The sequence below is a fragment of the Cibotium barometz genome, chromosome 12, assembly GCF_041138505.1.
Source record: "Cibotium barometz isolate CiBa-2024 chromosome 12, ASM4113850v1, whole genome shotgun sequence".
Lineage (NCBI taxonomy): Eukaryota > Viridiplantae > Streptophyta > Polypodiopsida > Cyatheales > Cibotiaceae > Cibotium > Cibotium barometz.
In genome coordinates, this window is record NC_141057.1 from 10,324,597 (window position 1) to 10,334,616 (window position 10,020).

Below are 10,020 nucleotides of genomic sequence, written 5' to 3' on the forward strand. Positions count from 1 at the left end.
GGACTTGGAAGCGAACCCACCTAAAACTTTTCAACCTGTACAATCAACTAACAAGCACTATACCTCGAGAGGCACATCAGTGTGAAAAATTAAAGACTCGTTTAAGGACTCCAAACTAGAAACAACTTGAAAACACTAACCTACCTACCAGTCATCACACTACTGCTGAGGATATGGTAAGAGGATGTTGTAGAGTCCTGGCTCTAGCCCTAAGGCTAAGCCTCTATCCGCATCATCCAAATAAATAAAGTCAGCCTCGGTAGTGCCATGAGTTTCATCCGTCCATTCATCGTCGTCAGATATATCGTTTTCGTTTTCCCATCCACATAAACTCATCAAGAATGTAACCATGCGAGGATAGTCATCTTGTGGAAAAGGAAAGTCTTGGGCTATCGGGGATATGTCCTCTATGGAGTAGGGGTCAGTCATGGTCAATAGGCGTATTAGCCATTCTAATTCCTCAACATTTTCCTCTCTGGCTAGTACATCTATATGATCCAATTCGGTTTTAATTACAGGATAGCACATGTGAAATATCTGAGAAAGGTACCGATGATACCTGTCACCAAAGGTGGATGAAGTGTGTGATGCTCTTGCATTTGCCATATCTGCAAACACAGATATAGCATCAATAGGTTTATTGACAGGTCAATCTAGTTCCTGATTGTATACGGATATTTCTCCTCTTAATGTGCTCTTGCTCTTTTTACTATTTTTTGTTTTTCTTTTCTTTTCTTTTCTTTTCTGTGTATGAAGCTATATATATACATCCCCTTGAATTTGGCAATTACATGGTCAGGGGAGAAGGTTAGGGAGGAAGCAATAGAATGTCAAGCGTGAGTACATGCTCCCCCTTTCCTTGGGTAGATCATATTTTCTGCAATGATGTTGTAGCCTCTTGGAACCAATTTGTCCAGAGGGTCATAGGTGGTGATGTGGGCAGATAGCTTTTTATGACCTTTGTTGACCACATCAAATTGCAGAGATGGTAGTGTACGCTCCCATGAACGAATGGAGGAAATGGTTTCCGACGATACTTTTACAAGGGGAGACATAGACTCATCGGTCTCTTGTTGGGTGTTGACAAGAGTAGGTGTAGAGCATGAAGAAACTTCTATATCAACGTGTGCCTGGCATGAGGAGCTAGAAGCTTCATGTGGCTCCCCCCTTCCTAAGCTAGGTGGTATTGATCGATATCGTTTGGGAATCCAAACTAACTCTGGAAGAAGTGGTGCGGAGCACTCTGTTACCTTTCCCTTACCACGGTCTTGAATTGTCGTTGGGGTGGCAACATTTGGTTTGCAAGGTTTTACAGGTGATGTAGATGGATTCATTATGCTTAGGGACCCAAATCTAGTCATTCCCTTCGTAGTACCCTTGGGCTACTAATAATTTTTTAGGGATCCATCGTGATGTTACATTGTCCTTTCTCGGGTGGGTAGCTGCTTTCCTTCTACGAGGCTTTTTGTCTGAACGAGATTGAGCAGGGGAAGTAGCTGTTAACGAAGCTTTTGGGACCCATTTGTATGTACTCTTTGGCATAGTAAGCGGAGCCTTGGAGACCACACTGCCTATTTCCACTCTTGGCGTTAAAGCGTTAGAGGGGTGGCAAACAATCAAAGATGGTTTTGCCACTAGACTTTGTGATTTTTCGTTATCTAGCATTTTGTCGAGAGTTGATGACTTAGGTGCGAGATTTTGAGCGGTCAGACCGAGAGCAGGTTCTTGCATTGTAACTCGCCTGGTTGCCCAATCAATATTGCACTTGGTGGCTAACATCCATTTGCGCCCTAAGTTTACAGTCCCCTCCATGGTACAAGTAGGCATAACCAAAAAGCTTTGAATTACGGTCCCTTTGTCATAGGTAATCGGAGTGTGCAGAATTCATGAGATAGGGGTTTTCTTCTTGTTGATTCCTTTAACTTGGATAGCACTCTTGGATAAAGGTGGTTTCCAAGTTGACACCACACGCCATATGATAGCAAATTGTGTTGAGCTCCTGTATCCAATAATGCATTATACAGCACCTCCCCGTAAGGACTCTATAACTCTTAGAGGCGGGTCGGATTCCAGTGAATCCTCCTCTGCCTCCTCAAAAAATACTTGCGTAATCCCCAAGTTGGCTTCTCGTTGGCGCCTAGCACGCTGTTGACGTTCTTTGGCTTCAATTCTTGCTTGTATCTTCTTAAGCTTAGCTTGTTCTTTAGCTGCCTTCTTCTGATGGATTGCATGTAACTCCTCTTGGCTCAGGGGGTCATAGTATCTTTTGAATTTACTCCCATTAAGGAATCCAATGGTTTTAACTCCGTCGAGAGTCTCCACTCGGATGGTACCTTGCGGGGTAATTTCACATGCTCTATATGGTCCCTTACCAGCATATTTGAGCTTCTTCTTTTTGTTACGCACTCCATACATCAGGACTTTATCCCCAACCTTGATGTCCTTGTCTTTCAGGTGGCGATCAAACCATTTTTTCCTTCTATCCTTCTCCACAAGGGCATTGTACACAGCCAATTGTCTTTCTTCGTTTAGCCGCTCAAGGATATATAGACGCTCAACTAAGGGATTACCATCCCATCCCAACCCTCTTGAGTAGCAACACGAAGACTAGGAATGACAAATTCCTACGGCATGACTGCTTCTTGGCCATATACCATTTTGAATGGTGTGCAGTTAATAGCCACTTTGTATGCAGTACGATAGGCCCATAAAGATGTCGTAAGCTTTAGATCCCAATCCGTTCGATGAGCTTGGCCATTCGCTTGCGGATAATAAGGGGTAGATTTATGATGGGATATCATGAAATTTGTTGTGAGCTCCTTAATCACTTCATTTATAAAATGCGTACCATTGTCCCTCACAAGTTCAATAGGACAACCGAAGCGTGTGATTATATTTTCAAAGAGGAACTTGGTTGTTGTCCTCGCATCTGCCTTACGTGTCACTTTCGCTTCAGCCCATTTAGTCATATAGTCAGTGGCCACAATAATATAGCGAGATTGTGTGTTGCGAGCCGCTGGGCTAATTGGACCTACAAAGTCTAAACACCACTTTTCAAATGGTTGGTTTACTTTAATTGAGTGTAGGGGCATCTGATCTTTTCGCTGGGGTTTCTTGTATCGTTGGCATTCATCGCAACCCTTTACAAAAAGTGATGTATCTTGGAACATAGTGGGCCACCAATACCCTGATTGTAAGATCTTTCGCGCAGTTAAGTCTCCTGAGAAGTGACCACCGGCTACGCCCATATGTGCCTCTTGCAAAATGTATAGATACTCATCCTCTCGGGCACAACGCCTAAGAACGTCATCCTTTCCTCTTTTATAAAGAGTCCCGGCTATCAGGCAATAGGGTTCGCGTTCCTTGATCAGCTTTCGAGCTAGATCTTTACGAAGCTCCTTGGGTGGAAAGCCATTAACAAAAAAGTTAACAATCTTCTCACTCCATTCAGGCATTGTTTCTACCATGAACAGGGAAGTGTCAGGTAAGTCATCATCAACTCTCGGAGGAGCTTCACCATTAGGTATGCGAGACAAATGATCAGCCATGACATGTTTTTTGCCAGGTCTCACAACAATAGTGAAATCAAACTCAAGAAGAATCAATAGCCATCGTGTGATTCTTCCTGTGGAGCATGGTTTGTTTACCAAATACAACAATGCTTGATGATCCACATAGAAAACAAACTTGGTGGCAAGGAGGTAATAACGAAAAATTTCCTTATTGCATATATCATTGCCAACCCTTCTCACTCCGTAGTGGTGTAGTTCATCTCAGCATCGTTCAACTGGCGACTGGCAAAGCTAATGGGGTAGTCTAGTTTGTGTTCTCCAGGTTGAGTTAACACACACCCAATAGCAAAGTTTGATGCATCAATATGCACATGGAAGATTAAATCCCAGTTAGGCATTCTCAAGATTGGAGCACTCGCCAAGGCCTTCTTTAATAGCTCATATGTACGGTCACAATCTTCGGTCCAAATAAACTCGATGAGAAGCTTATACAACGATCGAGCTATCTCGGTGAAGAATAGAATAAACCTTCGATAATAACCAACATGGCCCATAAAGCGTTGGACTCTCTTATAGTTGGTGGGTGGGGGCAATTCCAGAATGACCTTGATTTTACTCTCATCAGTGGAAATCCCATTTTTGGACACTATATGCCCTAAGATAACTCCGTGTTTAACCTAGAATTGGCATTTGAAAGGATTCAATGAGATGCGATATAATCTACACCTTTCAAATATTTTTTGTAAACACATCAAGTGCTTGTTCCAAGAGGAATGAACATAAAGATCATCTAAGAAAGCTTCATAAAAGTCCCTTAGATATTCCTTAAAGGCTGTGTTTATCAATCGCTGGAACGTTGCAGGTGCATTGGTCAAACCAAAGGCCATGACGCGAAAGGCAAACACTTCAAACTCCGTTATAAAAGCTGTTTTAGCTTGGTCCTCTACTGCAATTGTGATATGATTGTAACCAGAGTACCCATCTAAAAAGCTATATGCCTCCTTGCCTACAACTCTTTCAAGCACATGTTCAGAATACGGCAAGGGGTAATGATCCCTTCTGGTGGCTGCATTAACCTTTTTGAGATCAATGCACACTCTGAGTTTCCCATTCTTCTTTGGTACGATGACTATCGGCGAAACCCATTCTGAGTGCTCAATAGGGTATATGAATCCACATTTTACAAGCGTTTCAATTTCCTCTTGTACAATCTTTGCGTACTTAGGATTCATTGGGTAGGGACGTTGTTGGACTGGTTTAGCAGTGCTAATCATTGGAATCGTGTGTTGCACCACCGAGGGTGGAACACCCTTCATATCATGATATGTCCAAGCAAATATGTCTTTGAATTCCTTAAGAAGCTTCTTGAGTGTAGCTTCCTCCATCTGGGTGAGGTCTTGAGCAATAAAAACTGGGTTAGACTCCTCACCTGGATCTGCTAGTTCTATCTCCTTAATTACCGCCGGGCCATCGTAGACACCGCTACTCCCATTGGTAGGCATTCATTGGGCTTTTGTGTAGACGACTTTACGTTCCCCTGTGGTGGTAAATGATTTGAAATGCTCGGGTGTGGGTTGTAAGTCTACCGGTTCCTGTTGTGCCAAGTTTTTTTCTTTTAATTTCGCATCCTTTTGTTGCCGAGCTAACTCTTGGTTTTGCCGCCTTCTTGCAGTACGACTTAGGTTTGGTTTCTCTTCGATTTCTAATTGGGCGACGTTGTGAGGTTGCGGAATACACCACATGACACTTTGGAGGTATTGTCCCCAATTATCTGCTCCAATTATCCGCTAACTTCTGATGAGCGTCAATAGCTCCTACATAACTAAGCCATTCTGCAGTGGATCTCTCTTTGTTTATTGCAGTTTGTACATTAGCTCGACAGCGTTGTCGCTTATGTCTCGTTTTCTTCTTACCAAGTTTTTGGTTTTTGTTTCTATCAGATTCGGACTCACTTGGTCGATCTTCACTTGTGTCCCCCTCACTTTCGGATGAACTGCAGGAGGTCACCGTCCTAGGCCTTGAGCACATTGCTTCCACACTTGGGTGAATATTTGATTCATCCCCCCCATCAGGCTCAAAATAAGTTTCTTCTTGAGATTTAGACTCAGAGTTGCATTGGTCAGAGTCTTCGCTCTACCTTCAGTGTCAGGGGAGTTTGCCATTTTCTTGCCATCGAGAGTCAAGTGCATAACACCTATCATGTTTATTGGCACTAACGGTGGGATTTCTTGCCTCTCAGGCATTACCCAACTCGTGCCTCTATTCCCCCATGTGTCTATGGTTGCCGCTAGGTGTACCCAATCCACATTATCCGACTCAGTCATACCCGCTAGGACATCCATATAAGGAGAATCTTTCCCCCATCATCAGTCTCTTTTTTGCATGTATAGCAATACCTTAATGGGGCGGAGTGAATAGTGGTATCCGATCGATTATCGATGATAACCTTGCTTCCTAAAGGATGCGCGGGACCATTCTCAAGATCAACTCGAATGACAGAGTCTTGGAATTGTAGGTAGACATGGTTTTTCGACCAGTCATGCACCATTTGTGCTTCCCTCATGAAAGGACGTCCTAAGATCATTTGATATGACATAGGATGCTTGGAGAAATCCATTACAATGAAGGTATGTCTTACCTTGTACCCCAGAACCTTGATCTTAAGGTCCCTTAACATTCCAATAGGTTTAGTAATAGTTCCGTTTGCCATCTTAACCACTATGTTTGTGACTTCAAGGTGAGGTCTTCCCATAGATTCCCAATAGTTTTTAGTCACAATGCTCACTCCAGCACCACCATCAAGGATTCCCTTTAGAGTTAATCCCTTGGTAGTAATGGGGAGGGTTTCATTAGATTCGTCACCTTCGAAGTACTGTCTTAACTTGTTAACATGTATTTCAACGACTGAGTCTTTATCTAGGTTGGGTTGTAGATTCTAATGTTCCCCTTCATCTTGAAGCGTGTCGGGTCTATCCATATTTGCAAATTGTGGTAACCCCGCCTTCAGTTCTCTATTGAGAAATGCCCGAAGAGCTAAGAATAGCTCAGGATCTCCGTATAACTTGGATATGATCGTGGTTCTGATTTCAGAGGACATGAAATCCATTAGCTTGGACACATTCAACGGTACTTTTCGAGATATCGTCCCTTGACTAGGGACTGGTGAAGATGGAATCACTTTCTCTTCAATGGGGTCAGGCATTCCCTCACTAAACATTCTTTCAAGCAAGAAGGGTGGTTGCCCACTTCCTGATGTCCTATCCTCACTTTCTTCCCGAATGATACTAGGTATAGCTAACGATTTGTGGCCCCTGCGAGGCTGAACTTGTGTAGGAAACACTGTGTCTGGAATTTTGATTCTTCTAGGGTCTGCTGACTCTAGTTCTCTTTGTGTTTCTTCCACCAAACCCCTTAAGTGTTGCACTTTTTCAATCTCCTCAACTAGGTTTGGGTAAGTTCCAATCTTTTTCTTGAGGGTTTTTGGCCCACTTGGCTTGTCTTGGGGAGTCTCAGTCAGTTTGGGTGGCCGAGAGGGCATTAGCTGACTTGGTTGTGGGGACAGGGGAGTTTCCTTTTGTTTCCCCTGATTTATGTATTCGTTTGATTCTCCTTCGTTGAGCTCCCGAGTGGGTTCCTCCCTTAAGGTAGTGGCTTTGGTCCCCATGGTTTCTATTGAATCGGAATTATCTTCAGGATCATTCATATACACGGGCTCGTCTCCTGTTCCTATGTTAGTCTTTGAACTAGGCTTTGGGAGTCATTTCAAACGTATCAATCCCATATTGTGAAGAGTGGGGTCTATCTCCTCTTCATAATCCCCACACGCACTATGTGACTCACAACCCATCTGGTTTATAGGGGTAACCCTTGGATGTGGAGGTTGTGGTCCTAGCACTGGCGGTGGTAACGGCACAGACTGGACTACATTCGGGTTCCTTGGAACTATGTGCTGTGGACGGTTGTGGTCCTAGCACTGGCGGTGGTAACGGCACAGACTGGACTACATTCGGGTTCCTTGGAACTATGTGCCGTGGGACGGTTGCTCGACAGGTGGTGCAGGCATCAGCGCGGGTACTTGAGGTGTGTTTGACCAGGCCAGTGGTGCTTGATTTGCCAACATACGCTTAAGTACTAGGCAATCCTTAGATTGATGGCTATACTTACCACATGCATTGCAATTCCCATTGAATTTGACTCTGAATATGGGACATTCACTCGTACTATGTGGTCCTAAGCAAATCGAACACCATTGTTGCTCTCTTCTTGGGTACATATTCTTGGATACATATGGCTATTTTGAGGAGCTCGATTACCCCTAAAGTATTCTTAGAGAGCCTTAGTGAGGTCAGTCACAGACATTTCGGATATCTTGGGCTCCTTGGCAATAGGTTTTATCGTCATTGGCTTGTGCCCAGATACTTGCGAACTAACGGATTTGATCTCCGAAGACACTTTTTTACCTGCAATCATCAAGTTGTCTTTTAACTGGATTGCATTGGCAATGACTGCTTCCCACGTCATAAGACCTCTAATGACTAGGCCATTGTATATGTCCTCGTGGCACAATCCTCGGATGAATCTATTGAGCAGTTGGTTGTTATTGAAGCGCTCATCGAGCGCAGCGAGAATTTAGATGCTTTAATCGACTAATAAAGTCTCTCACTGACTCCCCTTCCTCGCGTTCAGCTTTTTGGAGTTGAGATGCTACTCCCCAAAGCACACCCTCACGTATGTATTCTTTCAAGAACAATCTCTTGAGAGTCGGATAGTGAGTACGCTCTTCAACCCTTAAAGTTTGATACCAATCTCCGGCTTTTTCACTCAAGGTTAAGCCTAAGGTTTTACACTTATGTAGCTCATTGTGCTCTTTCAAGGAATCACACACGTGTTCAAAAACTTCAATGTGCTTCCTGACATCCTCGTTATCACACTGAAGTTCTGAGTGAGCTTAGCCACTTGTACCGCCTTGCTTCTAGGTTCTCTCTCAGGCATGCCCCGCATGTTTCCGCAATAGATCGTCTGATCGTCTGAGCAAACGCTGCGAGATCACCTAGGTGAGCAGACATAGCTGGTGGAGGCACTTCTGGGATAGCCTGGTTGATAGGAGTTAGCGTTGGTCTTGGTATGTATGCAGCTGACGTAGGATATGATATGTGACTAGGCCTAGCTGCTCTTGGATAAGGGTTGTGATAAGGCGGTCGTGGAGCATACGCCATTGGCATACTAAGAGGCATAGGAGCTACATGAGCATGAGTAGCGATAGGTACATATGGTCGATAGGCACTGGCACCCATTGTTGTAGGTACTGTTCCACTAGGTAGCGGTGTCGTACTAACTACAGTGGTAACAGGTGCGCTTTCTGTCATGCTCATCATCGGAGCAGGCATTGTGGATTCCCTAATGGAAAGTTGAGCCAAGGTTGGAAAGCTAAAGTTACTACTCGTGGGCTCAACCTGCATTGAGACTCCAGGCGAAACAACATACGAAGGGTCTATGGGACTCACCGAGGGAGTCTCCAATTGTGACAGGGTTGGTTGTTTGGCCTTGCCCGTATCCAAAAATTTCATAGGGCTAGTGGAAACTAGGTTCACTCCCCTTTTTTGCCTCTCGAATTGGATAATTCTATGAATAACCTCACACATCATTTGTTGTTGCTCCTCTAGATTAGTGGCACTAGATGTAGATCGTATGACTTCTAACCAACCTACATGGTATGTGTAACCCATGTATAGGTCAGTCAGAGTCTCCGTGTGTAGATCATATTCCCAGTTTTCATTGAGAAATATCCCATCTAGACTTGGCATGCCAAACGGTTCTCTTGAAGTGGATGCAATGTCACTTCTTATGGATCGACTTCTAGGGATCTCTACTTTAGGAAGAGCATCAGAAGGTGGTAGCTTAGTAGGGCCTTCATTAAACGAAGTGGGTAGAATATCCACATGGACACTCTTTGGGAGGGTAGGGTCTACATGAGATGTGAATGGCGAATCCACTACCCCTCCTTCTTTGTTTACTTCGCTTGTCGCATGTTCAGAGCGTGTAGCTCTACTAAAGGTCTCTATTAGATGACTAAAATGCTAGATCCGGGTTGTGGGGCCCAAACTGGCATGTTTTGGCTTTCCTCCTCAGGGTTCTTGGTAGGGTGCCCCTCCATGACGTCATGTACATGGTTAGAATGGACTACTCGAGATCTTTACATGCTTAGTATCATGTTAATATGGCCCTGAATGGTCCATATGGTCTGTACATATGTGGAATGGGTTGTATCATCCATAGATCATGGCCTTGGATGGTCCATATGGTCCGTACATCTATGAACTGGGTTGAATGGGGTCTTCACATGCTTAGTGTTCTCCTAGTGTGCTCTATAAGTCCATGTGATTTGCATATGGTTGGAGTGGGTGTATATATTCACCCGTTTGACCCACATAGACCATATGAACACCACAAGAGTGATAGTAAGCATATAAGGATCACATGCAATCCATTTTAGTAGTACATCTACTAT

The 10,020-nt window shown here is 44.0% G+C and overlaps 2 pseudogenes; both read right to left on the reverse strand.

Annotated features, from left to right (window-relative positions):
• Positions 1-868: 868 nt before the first annotated feature.
• On the reverse strand, positions 869-7,257 carry LOC147633038 (uncharacterized; annotated as a pseudogene).
• A 12-nt stretch (positions 7,258-7,269) lies between these two features.
• On the reverse strand, positions 7,270-7,982 carry LOC147633039 (uncharacterized; annotated as a pseudogene).
• Between the last annotated feature and the right edge of the window lie 2,038 nt (positions 7,983-10,020).